This window comes from Centruroides sculpturatus, unplaced genomic scaffold (genome assembly GCF_000671375.1).
Source record: "Centruroides sculpturatus isolate CEXI.00-Female unplaced genomic scaffold, Cexi_2.0 scaffold752, whole genome shotgun sequence".
Lineage (NCBI taxonomy): Eukaryota > Metazoa > Arthropoda > Arachnida > Scorpiones > Buthidae > Centruroides > Centruroides sculpturatus.
In genome coordinates, this window is record NW_019384965.1 from 112681 (window position 1) to 135799 (window position 23119).

At 30.5% G+C, this 23119-nt stretch overlaps 1 pseudogene; it reads right to left on the minus strand.

Moving 5' to 3' along the window:
- LOC111632507 overlaps window positions 1–23119 on the minus strand; it is a 95617-nt pseudogene that overhangs the window by 33318 nt on the left and 39180 nt on the right.

Below are 23119 nucleotides of genomic sequence, written 5' to 3' on the forward strand. Positions count from 1 at the left end.
AATAAAGAGCTATTTTTGTTGGTTACGATTTTATAGAGAAAGGAGAACGCACCGGTAACAGGTTAGGAAAAGTTTTTGTTAGTATTTTCTGGTGTTGAGATAAAGATGTGTAGTACAGTCTATTGTGTTTTTATATGATATTCGTTATTTATAAGTACATTTTTCTTATTTAAAAACATGTAACAAAATAATTGTGGTGTTTTGAGGATCCAGAACAGATTAACATCATTTTAATTCATCTCAATGGGGAAAATTGATTTGACATACAAGTAATTTGAGTTACATGTTTCATCATGAAACAAATTAAACTCGCAAGTCAAGTGTTATACATACATACATGCATGCATACACTGTGTGTATACATACATACATGCATACATACATACATACATATATGCATGCATGCATGTATGTATGTATGTATATATGTATGCATGTATGTATGTGTATACTGTTACTTTTATTAATATTATTTCTTTATATGTCATTGTTATTTTTAATATTGTATAATAAAAAATAGCCACAAAAACCAAATAACCAGAAGAGGTGAAAGAGCTAACATTTTTGCCTGTGTTGAAAAGGCATTATCAGTCTAAATGATCTGCAGCTGTTAAAACAACAAGGGATTGCCATACAAGTATGAAGAGGGAAGGTGATGTAAGAAAAAGAGAAGGAATGGAAGAGGATAGTAAATTCACAGTTCATAGAACAACTTCCACATAGGGGGAAAGGTATAATTTTGTAGTTTTTTTATATACAGTATATTATGTATGTTCCATGCTTGTGTGCTAGAAACAATTTGAATTCATTTAAAATATACATGTTTGAAATAATTTGTTACTACAGTATTTATTCTTAATAATGATTCATAGTGGTACATAGCCAAAAATTGGTACACACCACTTGAATACTTTTATGCACCTCAGGGTATGCATACCACACTTTGGAAAACACTGATTTATGGTCAGCTGTTGAACACATTGCCTTCAGGTTTTACACTGGACCACATTGAACCTCACTAAAGTATTTATATAGCGTGGATGTTTCTATAAATAAAATATTTGTTTCTTGTAATACCAAAAGTTCAAGAGGGATGAGTTTGTAGTACTGTACTATCGTATACCGGAGTATAACAGTTTTAGAAGTAGGGGTAAGATAATTAAGACAGGGCTGTACAGAAATAAAACAGACACAGAAATGATATAATTCTCAGGTTCAATTACAAAATTATATTTGGTTTATGGGCAATCCACGCTTTTTCCTAGCAAGTTACAAAGAACTTCCACCACAAACAGAATGAACCTTAAAGTTACAATCAACATCAATTTACATGACGCGATAATAAGAAATCACTAACTTAACGCTAATACAATCTAATTACAGAGACGGCTGTAGTTGACCTCTCTGTGCAATGTTTTTCCTCACGTACTGGGCTGATACCGCTTCCATGTGGTCTTTTCTCTTCCTTTTGAATAGGATTACTTAACGTATTAGAGTCTCTTGTTTCATTTCCTCTATTCTGTGGCACACCAATCATTTCTGGTCCGATCGGGATGAGATCCAGGAGACAAAAGGTCCCTTCTACATGTGGTCTCCTCCATTTATACCTCCCACCATCGACATGACATGATAACCTATGTCAGTGCAAAGGGGCCAATCACAAGCACGCACTACTATTCCACAAGATGCAATGCATATAACGAAATGAATTTACATAAAAAAACCTGATATGCGACAATATGACTTGCAATTACAAATAAACCCGATATGCAACAAATGTGAATATGGTATATAAATATATATATATACAATGACAATATTAATGTATAATTAGTGGTGATCACTACAAATTTCAGTAATAATTTTATTTTTATAAAAATGCCTTCTGCATGTCTTGTAATATCATCATACCAGATTTGATTGCATTTGAACTGCTAAATATTTCTGTAGATAGCATTGAATACTTTAATTATGATCATTAGACAGCAGACCTATAGGCCCTTAAAAGTGGCGTTTTAGGCACTTCAAATAAGCTCTTAAATTGCGTCATTTAGGCTTTATAAACAAAAAATAGGCTGTCAAAATTCGCACAATGAACAATTAACGTACTTATCAGGACGATGAATTTCTTTATTTAACATATTTATTCCAAACAAAAATGTACGTATTCAGAATGATGCAAACATAAAAGTAGACAAACAATTATCTTTTCATTTTTTATTCGCTCTGTTTCCCATAGTTAGCTTCATAATATACTACAAGCACTTTTTCCAAATTTTCAATAGAAAAGTTGCAACGTTTGTCACTGAAAATTAATTTATATGCAGAGAAAGAGCATATAATCCATTAACAGACAATATTTCAACCTTGGAAGAAGATAAACTGGGAATTCACTTTCAGTTTTACACTTCTTTCCTGCCAAAATATCAGCCACAATAAACAAGCACTTTAATCCAAGTCTCTATTGAAGCACTGCTTTCAACTCTTTCTTCACTTTTTTTTTGCAGCAGTGCCTGGTGCATCACAAAGTTTTTGGTTTGCTCTGTTGAGGAGATCAATTTGTTCATAAATAGGTTTCCCACTACTTTGAAGAGCAGTAATAGTATCTGCAGTGAATGTGAAATAACACTTGATGTACATCAACTTGTTCTGAACATAAATGTTATTCAAAATTTTCCTGGCTTTAGTTACACAAACTGTATTGTCTGCTAAAGTGGCCAGAAGTTTTTTGATATTGAAAAAATGTTCACTGTAGTAGTTAGCATATACAAGGCTAAGATTTTGTACTAAGGAAAAAATAGACATTGGCCTAAAATCCATTATCTAAAAATGAAAAATAAAGCATCTCTTACACTATATTTATTAAATAAAACAATTTATTTTAAAATGTTTCATATAGTTTTAATTTTATTACTATAAAAATTGCATCAGGGAGTGTAATTTATTTCCGTTATTATTGCATTCTAATTTTTTCTGCTTGGGATATGCATCCACTGGGATTTAAATATAAGTAATCAATAATAATAATAAAATGAATTAGTCTGATTGCATTTTCAAGAAAAATGAAACTTAAGCAGTTTAATTTAAGAATTAAAGTAAACCTTTGCAGAAAATGAAACGAAAAATTAATAAAAACTTTCTAAAAATATGAAAACAGATTAATCTTTGTTTTAGGCAAAAATAGGCAGCAATGTCAAAATAAGCAATTTTAGGCATTATAAAATACCATTGTTTTGGTCTAAATGTTCATGTAAAGTGTTCATACAAAATCTTAGCCATGTATATGCCAAGGAAACAAATAGGCATTTGCCTAAAATCCGCTGTCTAATGATCATCAATATTTTTTAATTAAAACATATCTTACATATGGAAATGTAAGATATTTTTCATATAATTATATATTTATTTTTACAGTCAAATTTATAAGTAAAAATCATTATGAATCTTTTTTATCAAGTTTTTAAAACTTTGAAAATTAATACAGTATATTTCATCTAATGAAATAATTTTATCATTTGATAAAAGTAAATTCAAATAAACTGCAAAAATTATGTAAATATTATTCTTTTTTTTAATGTAGTATATCATTGGATAATTTTCTAAATAATATCCAAACTGTAAACCCTAATGAATAAACCACAAGTGTTATTTTTTAAAAAATGGAATGCTTTTAATTTAAATTAATAGTACTAAAATATTTTTTAAAAAGTTACGCTCAAATTATTTATAATATTTAATATATAATATTTTATATAATATTTAATAATTCTACTGTTACAGTAAGGGATTGTTATCTAACATCAACCTCCAATTAATCCTCTCATTTTACACTAATTGCTCTTAGCAACTTCAGCAGTACTTAAGAGGCATTAATCCTGCCCATATGATCTGCACACTTATTTGTAAGACATAAATTATAAATAAATGATCATTTTATTAGAAATTTTTTAATGTAATATTTTTTATGTTTATGAAACAATTCATAGTAATGTAATTTAAATTTTATAAATTTAAACTATCTTATTATCTTTCTGTATATAAAAAATTAATAGCCTATTAAATTTTTGTATCAAATACAAGAAAATTTTATCATAAGTTACATTTATTTGTACTATAATAATTTGAAAAATATAATTTTCTCATCTTTTTAATAGTAACTGTCAAAATTATTGTTCATTTTCTATTTATATTGGTTTTAAAAAATGCAAGTTATTAATACACTTTCTTGTAATATATTCAAAATAAAATAAATGTGTAACATTTATTTTATTTTGAATATAATTCTAAAAATTATTTTTTTAGAATGTTGCATATTCATTGCATTATCATTTTAATATAAAATATACAGAGAATTATTTTAATTTCATTAAAATTCTGACAAAGACAAAATATGCCTTTACTCATACTCTTCCTTTAGTTTTGATAGTAATTTTATATCTGATGTCCTGGCTAAGACAAACTCTTCACTTTTCTCATTTAAAGCTTAGAACAAGAAAACCAAATAATACTTGGGATGAAATGATAAGACAAAANAAAAGATTTTGGACTTTGAAACCAAAAATTGTTAATGAAACCGAGAAAAAAATAATAATTACAACGGATTTGTGTATTAGATCAAGAATTAGAAGAAAAAAACTACAGGATCAAATTAAAGTGGAAAAAACTACTAAAAATAAAATATTAATAAGAGATGATTACTATATTAAGGATAATATAATATATACAATTGATATGAATACAAACAAGATTCTTCAAATGGATTGTTCTCTTAGAAATACACAGACGATTAAAAAGAACAGGACTGACAAGAGAATCATACCGAATTAAGTTTATATTCCTCTAATAAGAAAACAGTAATTGAAAAAAATTGTAATAAAAGCTTAGTAAAACTGGAAAATAGTAAAGTAAAAGTAAAGGAAAAAATGTTAGTAATGTAATGGTAGTAAAAATATGAGAGAGTCTAACAAAAAAAAAAAAAATCTGTCCAATAGGGTTTTGGAAAAATATATATAGGGTCTTTGCGAAAAAATTATAAAGTCTTACTAAAGAAATTTATAGACCCTAACATAATAATTGGTTCTACGGTAACCTGTATGATAATTTGAAGTGACAGTCAAAGTTAATAATTAATAAACACTTGATCATAGTATTTAGTAAAGCAAAAAATGAAGAAATAAGAATAAATTAATCTACTATGTTAAAGTAGCTATCATAAATATAAATTTAATAACGAAAATAAGATCTATGTAATGTAAAAACATTGAGATATTGTATACGGAATAATGAATAAATTTGAAGTGTATTTAAAACGGGTAAAAAGGTACATACTGAATGTGATGTATAAGTTAAAATATAATTAGATGTAGAAATAAATCTATGTAGATAATCAAGAAATTGTGAAATCTAACCACCCTGATTGTAACAGACGGAAGGCGAATGCTCATCGAAAAGTTAATGTATGTAAAGTTCTAATAATTGTGTAAACATCCCCCTTGTAACAGGCTATTGCCTATTACGTTAATAAACATTCTATTCTATTCTAAAAAAAATATTTTGATTTTTGTGCTCTGTTGTTTTCTGAAACTGAAATTAATAAATTTCAAAACCATTAAGGATAAATGGTTAATTTTTTAGCACACTTTTATGTAGAAAATTAATTTAAAGAATATATAATAAAGAAAAAAAAAGTATATATATACACTTTTTTCTTTATTATAATTATATTCTTTAAATTATGTATATACTGTATATACAGTGTTTTTATAAAGATAAGGATAATTATATATGTATATAAGGATTTCATGATACAATTACTAATACCTACATTCATTTTTAGAAGATATTGTATTTAGAATTTAGCTATTATTAAAACATATTTTTTAAGAACAAATTCTATTTTAAGGATGTCTAAAAATGCAGAGCTAATTTCAAATCTGTATCAGCATTTTTTTTTAGATTTATTTCTTTTACTAACAAATTTTTCAAATCAACTTAAACATTCTAAAAAAGAGGGAATTTAATACTATTTATAATGCATAAGCATTATAAATTGTATTAATAGTAAATTGTATAAATTGTATAGCTTAATGCTTCAAAATATATAAAGTCAATTTTATAGAAATAGATAAATAAAAACTCATGCCAAAATTGTAGAGTCTCTTCATAAGTAGCACCGAGTTCAGCATTAACACAATTTTTCTTATCTTGCAAGTACTTTCGACGAGTATAAATTTGTCGTACTCAGGCAAAAAAGAACAGTTTGAAGGAAAAAAAATTTTTTTTAACTTTAAAATACTTTAAATTCTTCAAATTGTTCTTTTTCTCCTGAGGACAACGAATTTATACTCGTCGAAAGTACTTGCGAGATAAGAAAAATTGTGTTAACGCTGAACTCAGTGCTAGTTATCAAGAGAAGTCAATTTTATTTTTAGATTTACAATATTATGATTTGTTTCTTTATTATATTTGTTTTAAACTACTGTTATAATTTTTATGGAAAAAAAAAACATGTTTTTACCATTCTCTTTGATTGAGCTGCAACATTTTCTTCTTGGCCTAATGATCTAATTCCCATCCTATCAAGGAAACTTAATATAACAGCTGACACAAGTCCTACACAACAGAGCAGTGTTCCTAAAATATTTTAAATTTTGAAATTTCAAAATCTTTAATTTTAATTTTAGTCATTTAAAATTACATTGATGAATTGATTTAAATTATTTATTTAATTACCTATCCACAATGTCCAAGTAAGACCAAGTTTTGAATAAATATGAGAAGTTAAAAAAAAATTTAAAACGCTCCCAAGTCGAGAAAAAGTTAATGTCATTCCAAATGCCAAAGCCAGCTCTTTTCCAGCAAACCAAAATGCAGATATACGATTCTGTACAACTAAGAAAAGAAGTACACAAAACAAAATTATCATCAGTGTACAAATATAAATATCCATAAACCCAATTAAACTTAATTAACCCTAATTAAAACCTAATTAACCCAATTAACCCTAATTATTCCATTAAAGCCAAACTATTGCCATTTAACATCAGGCTATATTAACAACAATTCACAAAACCTTTTTATAACAGTGTTGTGTTCTATAACAATCTTCATGAATGTTTTTGACCTCCACCGAGGTCTGCTTCAGATTAAACGGTGCCCCTCTTGACCATTGGAACGATGACGCCCGTGGATTGTTTTGTGGATTGTTGTTACTCAATGCAGTGTTAAGATTGGTAGTCATTTTGTGTTAGGCTATATTAATGTTGCTATTGATAATTAAATCAATATTTTAATTATTAATTTAGAAGGTTATAAATTAATTATTAAAACATTAATTTAATTATAATTCTTAAATTTATCAAGAGATGGTGCATAACACCAACCTCTAGGCAAAATTAGTTGACATTTAATTATTAATAGCAGCATTAATATAACCCAATATAATTTGGCAATAGTTTGTCTTTAATTATCATCCATAATTTTAAAATTATTTACTTATTATATTCATTAACTAAAATTATAAATTAAATAAAATAAAGCAAAAAATTTAATTCTGATTTATAATCAATGTAATTTTTAATTTTTTTTTTAAATTAACTTTTGTTAAAATTAACATTTATCAGTGGCGTGCCATCCATGGAAGCTGTGGAAGTGCTGCTTCCCTTTTATTTTCTAAAATATAAATATGTATTGTGTGATTATTTTCATATTTTAACATATTTTGAATTAATTAAAATTAATATTTTATTATAATTCACATTATATATTTTATTACAAATTTCTATACTACATGTAAAAAAAAATGATAAGATTGCTATTGTATATTTGAATATAAATTCGTATGTGCATATTCCCAATGGAAGTGCTGTATTGTCAAATACGGGATAGCTTCCACGGCAAAAATATTTGAATGGTGTAAAGCAGCCAGATTATATGCATTTGCACATGCGCATTACAGAACATCAATCTCATATGGTTTAAGCTAGTGGATGCTACACACTAAAATTTCATGTAATGTTTCTATCCAGGGCTGGCAAGTTTCCCTATTATCAAATGTCATAGCACGCCACTGACATTTATGTTAAATTTTATAGTATTTTTGTACTTGGTTATAATACTATTTACTATATAATATATAAAGAATTATATTTTAATTTCTATAACAAAAACACAGTTTTTTTTTCACTTAATTTTCAAACAGTTCTGTTAAATTATTATTAGTTGCATACCTGTTAATGATCCATTTCCAGCTCCAAACAACAGTCTACCAAGAAGCATTACAGGCAGCATTGCATTTTTACCTCGAAGTAATGTGCCCAAAGCAAATATTGATGACCCAAGAACACATAATAAGGAGAAGAGAAATACACCAACTGTTTTACAATAAATTCAAACACATGTTAAAAACACAAAACTTTATTTACTTTAAAGACTCAAAATATATAGGATAATTGAAGTTGTTATAGTAAGGAGAGAAAATCTTAATGGCAATAAAACATAAAAATTGAAACATATCAACATTTTAGTTGATATGTTTCAATTTTAATTGTTAAATATAGCAAACTTTATAAATAAGAAAGTACATATTTTTAACTTAAATTTATATAGAAGAGACCATTCCACATATGGATGCTTTTTGGTTTATAATCATTTGTTTTGAATTGAACCTACAGAGTATAAATTTAATTATACACTTCCACATCCCTGTCCATTGCCTAACTTTTGAAGCTACCATTTCATCAGTATCAAAAATGGGTTTTCCAAAACAAACAACTTAACTTTTAAAAACAGAAAATTGTCCAATCATGGAACAGAACAGGACAGTATCATCTCATCTTCAGACAAAGATTCAGGTCAGAGAAAATTCAAATATTATGCACATTTTGTAAAAAGTTTAAAATTATCATCCTTGTATTTAAATAATTACAAAATGACTTGAGAATCAAAAGAGTGATACTCATTTGATAATACAGTAGAGCGTCGTTTATCCAAATCAATTGGGGACTGGGGTTGTTTGGATAACTTATTGTTCGGATACTGTAACTTATTTTTCGGATAACCGATTAAGTACGAAAAAATACATTAACCTATCCCGTGTTGAAATTTTTCTCTGTTGCGTGTCGCTTCACGTTGAATTTTTGTCGATGTTAAGCCTAACGTAAACTTTTTAAAATAATAATTGTGGCTATTGTATCGTTAAAAATGATTTCTTTAATCATTTGTTCAAATGTTAAAAATGATTTCTTTAATTGTTTATTTTTCAATGTATTTATTTCGTTTGTTTTACAAATGAAATAAATACATTGAAAAATATAAAAACAAATAAAAATTATACTTTAGGCCGACTGGAATTCTTTCGGATAACCGACTTTCGGATAAACAACGCTCTACTGTATAAAAATTTTGAACACATAACATCCACTTTTTACTTAAAAGCATAGGTTACATGTGTTAGTAATAAAATGTTTTAATATTAACCAGCATTGTCATACCCATCAAAAGACACGAGATTAAATAAAAAGGCAGCTGACATCATAGAGAATGAAGAAACTACAGTTAATTTGTGATGCAACAAATGTGTGATTTATGTCGTCTACAAATATTTCCTTTCATCTGTGACTGTAAATATCCATGAACAAATTTTCCTTGTGAGATATATGACAACAAATTAATCAGACACAAACTCATTCTATATTTCTACTCAGGCAATATTTGGTAATAACATTTTGAAGATCACTAGAAAACTTATTAAATGAAGTAAATATAAAAATGAATTATTATTAAGAGCTACAAGATTCAATGTTGATGCAAGCCTGCTGCAACAAAAAATCTATTCTATCACTTGATGCATTTTTACTACTGGAACAGTATGTATAATATCTTCTGATTTTGGAAAGGAGTGGATTTTTTGCTATATGAATAATAGTGACAAAATTTGTGATTTGACAACCTAACATGCATTGAAACAGACATATTTCTTCATGGCTTAATTTCAATTAGAGTGCTACAAAACATGCTGACTGAGATTATTGCGAGTGTTACCTGAAAATGTTAAAGACCCCTGAAATTAGTTTATCACTTCTTACGTACACATGGTTGCCCCTATCTTGCCAAAGTTCATACTGCAGATTCAGTACACAGATGCCATTATTTAGCAATAACTCAGGGTCTCTTGACAAGACATGTGAGAAGAAACTTAAATTATCAATTGGTAAAACTGTCTGCATGTGGAATGGTCTCGCTTACATTTACATGGTAAAAAATGTGTCAAAAAGTTCTTCGGAATAAATTATCTAGTAACCTTTAAATTTTAAAGACTGACAAAATAGTGAAAGGTAGCTAATAGACTAATTTATGGTATTTTCAAGTATTAACATAATAAAAATACTTTATTTCTAATGATATTTACCTCTGTTTCCCATTTTATCTATTAGAAATCCTCCACCAATAACAACTACTGCATTTCTAATAATAGTAAAAATTTGATACTGTAATTTTGGTCAAAATAAAATTCTTAAAATAGTATAGAATTACAACATAGAATTATTCAATATATATATATATAAAACTGCAAGAAACAAAATAACAGTAAAAACTTAATATTTTCCAAAAAACCAGTGAAAAAAACACATTAAATTACAGTGTGTATAAAATCCAAAAATTCTTTAAAAAAACATGCCAAAACATAGTTACATGTGTATATGTATTTAGAATGGATAAAATGAAGACAAAATCATAAATTATCAGCATAAATACTTCCATGAAAGCATTTATGTCATACAATATAATATACAATAATCTGCACTTATAGACAAGTTTTACACAAAGATAATAAGCTGTTAAACTGTCTTTTGAAAATAATCAAGGAGATTTATTTGTTTTCTGTTAGGATTTAATATGTTTTAATTTTAATTGCTACAGTTTCTAAGTTTGAAACATAAAGAAACACATTTTTGTCAATATCATTAATTAAAACTACTGTGCATTAAGTAGTTTTTTTGTGTTATGCACTTGTTACCATAATGTTCAGGTTTTTATTTACACAAAAATACTATATCTGGACTGCAGAATCTATAATGGACTTCAAAACTTGACTTGATATTTCTTTATTCTAGTTGTTATGTCAATCTCTGAGTCCAGCAATGGCTGCTGATATGCCAAAATTATAAAATATGGCATCCTCTCACTATCACTCATTGGTGAAATGATTTGAGGAACTTATAACTGCCCAATATGAAATATATTTTCAATGTATTAAGTAACAATGTAACAATTGTATTTTTTGGAAAACATTATTTGAGGTAAAAATTCATCTAAGGATCCAATTTTCAATGTATTAAATTCCAAAAATATGTACGTTTGCTGACTTTTAGGGGGAATCAGTTAATCCTGCATCAGGAAAAGCCTAGGGGCTGATCGTATGTGGGTGGTGGTGCTGAAGGCAAAGATGACATGTCCTTACAACAAAACTGTTTATTACCGTAAACTTATAGTAAACTATTGCTTACATGAATGTCAACAGGTAGTTGACATCAAAACGCAGTTCAGCAATTTTGTCACTTCCAAGGATGCTAAAGTTCGGCAAGTCTGTTGATCCTTGTACAAAGGTTTCATGATGGCCCCAGGGCAGGGAGAGATGCCGTCCATTGTCAAGACAGTGGCTCATTGAAGTGGGGTAACAATGTCAAAGTTCCCTGATAGGACACAAATGACACAGATTTGTCATGTGTACAACAGGCAAAAATTGACTCTGCGTGTTGACTAACCATGCGTAGGTGTACAACACATACCTGAATCAGTTACTGGTGTTGGAGAAAAGATGAATAAAAATCTTAAACATTTACGATTTTTATTCATTTTTTCTCCAACACAAGTAACTGGTTCAGGTACGTGTTGATTTCATCTCAGTGTTTTGTGAATGTAGAAGTTTACCATGTAGGTGTACAGTTTATGGAAAGTGAATTCGTCCTTGAAGATCAGGTATTATATCAATTTCCATCTTTCAATAAGCCATTCTGACTGGGTGATCTTCCTCATCTGTGCTTTCCGAGTGACTGGTCTCTCATTACTAAGTGTAACAGTTTATGGAGGTCAAACTTGAGGCTAAACTCAATCTTTCAATCAGAAATGAACAACATTCCTTTTATGATTTATGACTCTGTATCACAGTTTTAATGTGAGAATTCAAGAGTAAAGAATAAGTTTATAAAATCAGTTAAAATTTTATTCAATTAATCAACAATTAAATGACACATTTTGTCCCTTTTCATGGGAAAAGGAGGTAGAACTTCCCTTAAGAGAGATAAGTAAAGTTGAGAAAATTATCATCTAGACATTAACAACCTACAGCTATCGCTACAAACAACTAGCGCTTTCAACGAAACTATTTTCATCTTCTTCAGGTTGATAGAACAGTTAATAACCTTCAAATTCAAATTACAGCAACAGCAAACCAACATTGGAATAAACACAAAATAGAACAAAACAGAGAATTTGAAAGATGCGCGCTCGATGCCGACGCGCATGAGCAATAGATTATTTTGCGAGAATGCGGAGCTAGCGATGTTGTTTTAACTTGTTGTATAAGTTGACCCACAAGGAAGGCACATCCAACGTGGGGGTGTTGCATGGATTTAGCACGCTGGTAAATAGTGCCTCCCATATATACAAGAGGTACATATATATCACACTGTTTGAGTATCCCCACTTGGTCCCACATCGCATTTGGCCCAAAGAACCACCTTACTGTCAATAAGGAATTTTATGTTACCCTTGTATTTATTTAAGTTATCTTTTATTTGGGTGATTGCTTTGTACATGGCCCATAGTTCAGCTTGCGTAATGCTACAATGTTTAGCAAGTTTTAATCTGGCCTGATATATTGTCTTATTATTGTTGTTTTGAATGCACACACCAGCTTCCACTCCACACTCTTGCTTAGAACCATCTGTGTACACTATCCACTGAAAGTATCTGTTTGTTTCGGGATTATAATCAAAACTTATTTCGTAGCTGTGCATGTCAGCTGGGTGTAGTTGGAGGCATATATCATTACTAGTTCTATCAATTTCATATTTTTTTTAATAATATCAGGTATATTCTAGTAGCTGTTTAGAATCATTTTATTTTTAATACTTTTTTCAATATCCTCCTGTGTGTAACTGTGTAGCCGAATATTAGTGCAGAGCCAATTCCAAACTGTTTTTCTTGCTGTGATATGTATTGGCATTAGTCCAGCCAGTACCAGTATTGCATCTGTCGGAGCTGTTCGATAAGTACGAGTAATCCTTATTGCTGTTCTTCTCTGTATCGACAGTAATTTTTTGCAAACGTGTTGTTAAGTGCGTCTTGCCATACAGGGACAGCGTATAAAATAGCTGGCTCAATTGCCATCTTATAAATTAATTTGCTGTTTGTAAATTTAGTCCCCAGTGTTTTCCAATAATCCAATTGAGGAGGTTAGCTCTTTGACTCGTTTTCTTGCTAATTTCATTCACATGATGGTGACAACTTAGCTTTGGGTTAAAGAATATTCCAAGGTATTTCAAAACTTTCACCTGTTTAATTCTGTTATTATCCATACGAAGTTTAAGGGTTTTTTGTAACTGTCCATGTTTATTTTTTCACGTACACACCATTGCTTCACACTTAGCATAGTTAATTGGGAGCATCTGTTCCTCGCTCCATTGCAGTATTTTGTGAAGTGTTCCATTAGCTTCATCGGTCAGCTTTATCGCAATTTTTATTTGCTATCATTATAAGTAAGTCATCAGCAAAAGCTTGGACTTTTAGATCATTGCAATGTTCAAAATTCATCAGTAGTTTATTGAACACCAAATTCCATAGCCCCGGGCCGCTACGGGAGCCCTGTGGGCATCCCCTGTTTATTGTTCTCCTTATATAAATGTAATTGGAGTGAAACTCGATGAATCTTTTGTTTAAGTAACTATCTAATAATTTGTTGACACTTCTTGGATTGTTAACATCTTTGAGACAATTTTTTATTAATAGCCATCTTAAGTGGTCAAAAGCTTTTTGTAATCGATTGCTATTAATAAAGTATGGGCCGTATTCTGGTCACTGTCTCTGGTCTCTTGTCTCTCACAAGCCGATCGGCTTGTGAGAGACAAGAGACCAGAGACCAGAGACCAGTCTGATTGGCTAATCATTTGGATTAGCCATTCAGAGACTGGCTTGTGAGAGATGAGAGACCAGAGACAGTGACCAGAATATGGCCCCATGTTTGATCTCCTCCCATGCTTTGTATACAAATTTTTTAATGCTCAATGATGCATGTATCATTGATTTGTTTGTTCTAAATCTGAATTGGTTTTGGTACATATGACCATTCTTGTACAGGTGTCTGTTGATCCATTTAATAATAAGTCCGTCAAGGACAATGGCGTAGCGAACATAACTGGTGCCTGGGACATGACACTTTATTGGTGCCCCCTCTCCCTCCAGAAATACATATAGTTTGTCTTGGAGACCATTTAGGTGCCCCTCTGTGAGTGGCACCCGGTAGACGATACACCCCTTGCTACGCCACTGGTCAAGGACTTTTCCCATCACAGGGAGTAGGCTAATTGGCCTGTAATCACCAGGACTAGATGGATTATTGTGTTTTGGGATTAATTATTTTATATTGGTTGTCTTCCATTTAGCTGGGAAGTAACCATGCTTTAGACATTCATTGTATAAACAAACAAATACAATTGGGATCGCCTCAAAAGCATTTTTTAACATTTCTGCTGTTATACTATCCAAACCTGGTGCTTTGTTATTTCTTAGAGAAGAGATGGCATGTCTTATCTCTTTGAATGTAAATAATCTGCAAGTATCATAGTATTCGTTAGTGTTTACTTCTGTACCTGAAGGCCATTTGTATTACAATTATCCAAATTGGTATCAGTAGGAAATGATAATCAATGATCCTATTAATGTTATGTTCAATATCATAATTTCCACTATCTTCTGTTCCTGTGTTCCAATCAACAATGTCTGGTAGCTTAAGTTTCTTTCTATTTCTAAAGATGAGTTGATATGGAATTTCCCACAGACCTTCGAAGTGTGTCTTGTTACAAAATTCTCTCCAAGCTTTCGTTCTGGTAGCATTTATACTCTTTAAGTAATTTTTTTGTACTTATCACAAATTCTTTGCTTGGTTTCCTCGTCCAACGTCCTTAGATACCACTTTCTTGTTTTGTGAATTATTTTCTTTTATTTGTCTAGCTCATTAGTCCACCAATGGGTTTTTCTTTTGTTTGCAGTAATTATCTTACCAGCTTGGTTGCCTGCATTTTGGATGTCTTTAGTCATGTGTTCAACAAAGGTATCAATGTCTTGTTTCATATGAATATGTGGGAAGTCATGATTTATCCAGTTTTCATTAAATAAGAAACGAAAGAGGTCCCAATTTGTCTGTTTTATGTTCACCTGAGCATTCTTGTTGTTGATATTTATATGTTTTATTTGCATAAAGATAAACCTATGGTCACTTGCCAAGGTATATAATAGAGTTTTGCAATTCTCTACTATTTGCGCCAGTTCTGTTGACACCACACAAACGTCTGTCCAACTTCTAGCATGTGGTGTGAAAAATGTCAGATGGTCAGTCATATAAACTGAGACTAAACCAAACTCTTCCATCGAGTTAGTTACCAGCCAGACTCTGTTATCCTCCTGTATATTAAACCAAACCGCTGATTTGACATTTAAGTCACCAGCAATAATCACATTTTCACTATCCACTTTTCTTAGTACCTTCTCAAGTTCCTTAATACCTTCTTCATCATTCATATATGTCAATATGTAGGCATTTATTACATATATAGGGGGATCATGATGTATTATAGCTGTTGTAATTATCTCGGAAGAAAGGTGTGGAATCAGTGTTATATCTATCAGATTAATGCTTACCCCTATACAACATTTTGGAGTACTGCCATTGTTTTTATAAAGGTTTTGCAAATTTCCAAGCCTCACTATTGAGTTTTTTACTGTATATGGCTCTTGAATTAAAATCAAATCAGCTTCAAGTTCATTAGCTTTATGCATCATTAAAGAGCTTGAAGCTTTCCCTCTTTGTGCATTAATATGTAAAATATTAAGGCCTACATCAGAATTGTGATGGTCTTTCTCTCGCCTATTATGATTTGTGTTAGTCGGAGTGTTATTTAGAATTTGATTACAGTCCATAGTCAGTTTTGTCAGTCGTTTGAATCTTCAACTTTGCTAATATCAGACATTGGCTACTGAGTGCATTGTGATTTGTTGACCTTTTTCTATCTGGTGGTAGGTTTCTATCAACTTTTTTGCAATTTATGCAAAATGGTATTGTGTTCAGTAGTTGACAATCCTTATATCAGTGACCATTAGAACAATGACTGCATTTTTGTTCTTCTGTGCAGTCACACACAAGGTGGTTAAATCCACAACATTGATAACATCGTATGATTGGTATAAAATCAACACGTATATTAGTCCACGACATGGAGATATGCCAATGAGCTATTAAGTTATTGTGAATTTTCAGTGTTACAGTAAAGCCTCGATTATCCGACCCCCAATTAACCGACCGTCCTAGTTGGCAAATTTCAAATGTCCGCTAGTGATGTGGCGCTACAATATTTTGCTGTGTCTTGGCTACTTTAATATTATTTTTATGTGTTTTAGCTGGCAACACTCAATCGACCATAAAAGGGAGCCAGTATTTAAACGAGGCTTAATTTTCTAATTTTTCACGATACAATAGCGACGATTATTTTTTAAAATTTTTGTTAGGCTTAACATCGACGAAAATTCAACGCGAAGTAGGTTAATAGCGATATACTAATATACTAATTACATGGGATATAATAATATACTACACTAATAATGAATTTTTTCATACTTTTCGGTTATCCGACTTTCCAATTATCCGACCAACCCCAGTCCCCAATTGAGTCGGATAATCGAGGCTCTACTGTACTGATAAAACGGCATGTCGACAATTTTCCTTTGCTTTTCCTCTCTTAATATTGTACTGATTCTGCATGCATCTCTGACATGTTTGCTGTCCATTTCCTTCCATATCTTGTTCTGTTTTATCATTACTTCTATAAGTTTTTCATCCGTGATGCTGTTAGGGATATTTAAGAGGATAACTCTTGGTCTTTTCCCTTCAGATATTTTACATTTGACTCTATCTCTGATTTCTGGAAAGTCCTCGATTGCTTCTTTAAGTTTTTTCCCATCTTCCATACTTCTTACCCTAATATATATACCATTTGCGTTAATTGTTTTGACATTTTTCACTTTTACTTTTAGTTGGTGCGGTTCTATTTTATTGAGTACAGTAATACCTCGACTTACACTACCCCTACTTATGCAAACCCGGAGTTACGCGATTTTCAAATCTCGTCGATTCATCTTTTGTTTGAGCGCCACGCAACTCTTGATTACTCACTCCCCCCCACACTATTGTTCAGCTTACATGTTCGAACGTGTCGCGCGGAATCGACACATAGCTACAATTTATTCTGTGTAATTTATTTCTGTGTTTGTTATATCTACGGAGCCTTCAGAGACTCTATGTGGTTATTTCTTGTAACTGTGAACAAATCAAAAGACGAGATAAGATTAATGAGAACATTTATTAGCTTACATACATCCCACTTGGATTTTACACAAATTGTGAAATTATACCCTGACTTATGCTAATTCAACTTGTGCAGTCATTGCTCGGTCCCACCTATTGCATAAGTTTGGGGTATTACTGTATATCATTTGTTACCTCTTTCATATTGATGTTCAAGCCTTTTTCGTTGCTTGGATATACTAGGACTGCCTGATTCCCTCCCATTCCCTTGTTGTTAACCTTTGTATTCAATGAATTATAAATTGTCTTTGTAGTTCTACTTTCCCCAGATCTGGTTCTAATCACTTCTGAGTATAAACAGGGCTTGTACTTTTTGTTATAACTTATTTGGTTTTTGGTGGCTCTAAGTTCTCTGATAATCTCATATGCTTGATTTAAGCATCCAAATATTCGTGCAGCACTTTCTCTAATTTCTACTCTCTTCTTTTTGCAAATGAAATTATTACCTAGTTCGGGACATATTTTCATTACACAACTCAATAAATGGCTGGCTTCTCTCAATATCGACTCTTCTACATTCGCTTGCCTTCCTGTTGTCTAGTTTAGGTGAATCTTGTAGTGTTGGGGGCAGAGACTGTGGTTCCTCATTCAATAGCAGTTTGTCAGTTGGCTCCAATGATGGATATTGAATATGATCCATTGCCAAAAGAAAAGCAGCCCAATTTCTATACAGTCGACCCCCCTAAAACACTGTTGATAATTCCGTTTTATATGAATTCCATGTTGTACGAGTCACTTAGATTTTACAAATACGTGAGCCGTTCACAGCCCAGCACACATATTTGTAAAATCTAAGTGACTCGTACAACATGGAATTCATATAAAACGGAATTATCAACAGTGTTATAGGGGGAGTCAACTGGTATTTAAAAATTAACTATTCGAATATTAAGAAAGTATTCTTTAGTAGAATCTTTTAAATTGCCCATAGAGATTTCTCAGATCTAATAATGAATAATTCAAGATAGAATGGATTATGTAGCATATAGTTACTTGTGAATGATAGATACAGTAGCTCTAGCCAATTAAGTTGCTTTCTGATTTGCATCTTAATTAAGCGTCGACGGTATCGAGTTTATCATTACTAGAAAGATGGGCACAGCATGACTTGGATATTGATAGAATTATTAATGCATTCAACGAGGTCTTAATTGCACATTTTGTGCCTGATCCCTCTTCTGTATCCAGATCGATTATAATAAGGTGTTGAATTAAATGATCTTTTGTGTACTTTGTGCCAATATCTCAAGCCAACTTTGGTATTTGTGATTTCGGAATAAGGCAATCGATGCACAAAGAGAACGATAAATTATTTATGTGCCATTTATACAAAATCCTTTCTTGTAACGGAAACATAATCAAAAATTTGCGTTTTACAATTACGTTAATGATTTTGTAGGCTCGAAATCTGTTGATATATTAGCATAAATTTTATATAGAATTTATATAATTGTAATTTATATTTTGTAAAGATCTCTCTTTAGTTCAATTTAACTTTAATAAAATACAGTCGACCCCCCTATAACACTGTTGATAATTCCGTTTTATATGAATTCCATGTTGTACGAGTCACTTAGATTTTACAAATACGTGAGCCGTTCACAGCCCAGCACACATATTTGTAAAATCTAAGTGACTCGTACAACATGGAATTCATATAAAACGAAATTATCAACAGTGTTACAGGGGGATCAACTGTATATGTATGTAACCGTCTTGATGGGAAGAAAATGTTCTTGCCTTTATGACGTCTTTTTGACCTTTTTGTCTTTCACGTCATCACCAACTGTCACCCTGCCTCACTTCTCCCCTTGCTCGACTCTCTTCCTCATTCTCCTCGTTTCCCCCGCAACTCTCATCATTTATTATCCTAACAGTTTTGAAATGTAACACATCTAGACCCCACCTAGATGTGCTGGTGTAAAATAATTATACACCAATATTATTTAAAACTTACTATTATATTGTCCAATAACTTAATAACCTGACAGTTTACTCGAAAGAGTAAAGATATTACATTCAAATTCGATAAAGTAACGAAAATTATTAAAAAGCATCATTAAAATAATCCATTCCATTATACTATGAATTAAGTTAAATCTATTTTTACAATTTATTCCATAACCGTCAAAATTAAAGTTGTAGTTGCAATGATTAATATAGAATAGCCAATACATCCATTGAAAAATTCACTAAAGAATGTTAGAAGACCATTAAAGTCCATTATAACCGTCCAAAATTTAAAATTTTACAATTAATCCCTATTGTAAAATTTTAAACCCTTATAATTCAATTAATAGTAAACGTACTGCTACCACTTTTAGGACCTTATTCGCTAATATAACTTCTAACTAACCCCCTGGTGCCCCCGAGATTAAGCTCCCCGCTAGACCCAATTGAATTTTACAAAATTAAAAATTAATTATCTATTCCCCAATTAGCATACTGTAACAATATATATATGTCAATCAAACCAGGATCCAGAGTAGATTACAATAGTATCCTCAAAGATGTAATGCAATTAACACTTCTGGCACAATCACAAAAATTCCACAGAGCACAATTTATCACATCTTCCCTACTGGATTGAATGTCTTGAGTGGTAGTAGTATATTATATATAGCAGATTTATTTTGTACCTGTTCAATTCCTTCTTAATACTGTTACTCTTAGTATGTACAGTACTTGTATTATGAAAATTAATAAACTTCTTCATGAAAAAAATAACATTTTTTTAAACCCCATTCTTTTAAAAGTTTTGTGCATGAGCCAGGTATATGCATAAAATTCTAAACTTATAAAATGAATAAAAACAATGTTGTTAATATAATATTCATATATTACAAAATTATATTTTTGTTTTTATTTCTTAAGATTTCATTCTNGGATTGCACAAACCGTTGAGTTTAAATGAGCAGCGGACCTACCAAAAACCATTTATTATTTAACGTCCATAAAAATTATATTTATATTAATGATGTCTCTAAAGTTCATCGAATTTTTAGCAAAAATATAATTTATCAGGAAGCATGCGAGCGCCATTCGATAACAATCTCCACGACGAAAACAAGCTTAAGCAATGGCGTAGTCGAACGGTGCACACTCAGTAAGTAATCTTACAATTTTTTGTTTATAGCGTAGTTTATACGGATTATTCCCAAAAAATTATACATGTTTTGGAAATGTTGAGTCGAATTAGTCTAGAATCGATTAATTTTATGGAAGAAACCTTTCAAAAAGCCGTAGTCTGTAAACTGCATACATGCTGGGCTGTGATTGGCTGGACTCCTAGAAGCTGGATTAATAAAAACAGGAATGTATCTACCGTGTTATAGGGGGTCGACTGTATATATATATATATATACATACAGTAAGACCCCACTTAATGTGGAGGATGTGTTCCTAGACAACAAAGCGCTAGGCAAAACAGCGTTAAACAAGGTCATTTTAACATAGAGTAAATAGTGATAGGGGAACAAGCAACCAAAAATAAACAAATTTTACTTTAATTTTAAGTTATTTTTATATTAATTTGTAGAATAATATATGTTAAATAACACAAACATATGCACACAAAAATGTAAAGTTCATTTTTTGTGATGAAGATCCTGACTTTATTGCAAACAAAACAAGAATTTCAGAAAAGTCATGAAGTTTCATTTGTAGCTTTTTTCTTTCCTTGAGCAAATGTCAGTAGCAGAAGATCACATCCAAAATGCCTTCTTTTGCTTTTGCACTCCTTTCAAAATTTGAATCATTCGCTATAATTTGATCAACGATTTCGGTTATTATTATCAAACTTTTACTAGGAAATCTGTAGAAAAATTTTTTGGGTTCTTCATTTTCAGAATCTCTATTTTCCAGTTCTACATGAATTCCATGTTCTGCCAATTCTTGAAGGTCGTTGTTGGTAAGGCTCTCACCAGAAACCTGCAGTAACTCTTCAATATCCTGCTCGTCTACATCTCCTAGTCCTGCTGTATCAATTAGGTTGAGTTTGATCAACCTAACAATACAGTGATAGGCTCTTCTCATTGAGAATTCTTGGATACCTTCAGCCAAAACTTCTTCCACACTTCATGCATTTATCACTTAATTCTTGCCAAGCAAAGCCGATATTGCCTATGGCATCCATGATGTTATATTTTTTCCAAAATTGCACAAACATAGATTTAAAGAAAGTACATTTTTTGTCACCTTTTGCTGATTGGTTTGTGTTCACAAATAATCATACTATATACGAATCAATGAAATGCCGCGATAATTTAAATTGGTGTAAATTTTGAGCTGTTTTTAGGATTCCAGCCGACTGCTTTATATCGAATCAGTGTTAAGCAGGGTCTTACTGTATATATAATTATCACTTTTTATGTTGCTTTAAGCTATATAATTAAATTATTATTCAATTGTAACAGCTTCAATCCAATATAAAGGATGGTAGTTGCATAATAGCAAAAATTTATTACAGTTGTAGAATTCTGTTGGATGGCAATTATATTTAAAAAGAATATTGAAGATAAAGTCTGTTTAAAAAGGAACCATCATTTATTCATTTTCAATGTTCTGGAATACAAACGTTTGATGACAGACCTTCCTTTGTAGGCTACTTAGCCATCAAAATTAAAACTTCCTTTAAAAACACAGAAAAAACATACAATTAAAACCACAAGTTTAAAAATCGGAACTGGCAATACCACAGACATCTTTCCTTCCGTCCTTGCCACTTGGGGATGGTAAAGTTTTACATCTACTGGAAATAAAGTTTGTTAAATAAATAATAATAGGCACTGGTATTTGTATTCCAGAACATTGAAAGTGAATGAGTGGTGATTCTGTTTTAAACAGACTTTATCTTCAATATTCTTTTTAAAAAATTTATTAGTTACTAAACATTTTTGTTTATTATATTATAATAATAAACAATGAATCATTATGGGAGTTTATTTGCTAATATTAATAAAACACAATAATGATCAGATATCCTGTATATCATTATAGAGAGACAAGGAGTACAAACTCAATTTCTAATCCAAGCTCAAAGAATTTTTAAAGCTAATTTCAGTTTAATTATTAATTTTATCAAGACAAAATTAAATCACAAATATACCATTTCTGTTTAAATTAGAAATAAAGATTAATATTAATAATGTACCAATATTAATTTTATTGTTAGATCATGATTCTTAACTATAAAACTACTTATCTAAAATGTCTAACTTGCCATGTGAAATTTTTAAAATTCATTAAACCAAATTAATTAATAAAATATATAATCTAATCCAATAACTCTGGTGTTAATTATCATTTAGATATTTGGACTATCTATAACCTGGAATATTTATTTATTTATTTTGAATACAATAGCTAAAATCGTCTATGACTTATGATTACTAACTACTCCAAGAAAAACAATATAAAAGAAATTCTAATAAATGTAACAGGTCAATGGCAACAATTAAAATAATAAAAAAATGATATTTT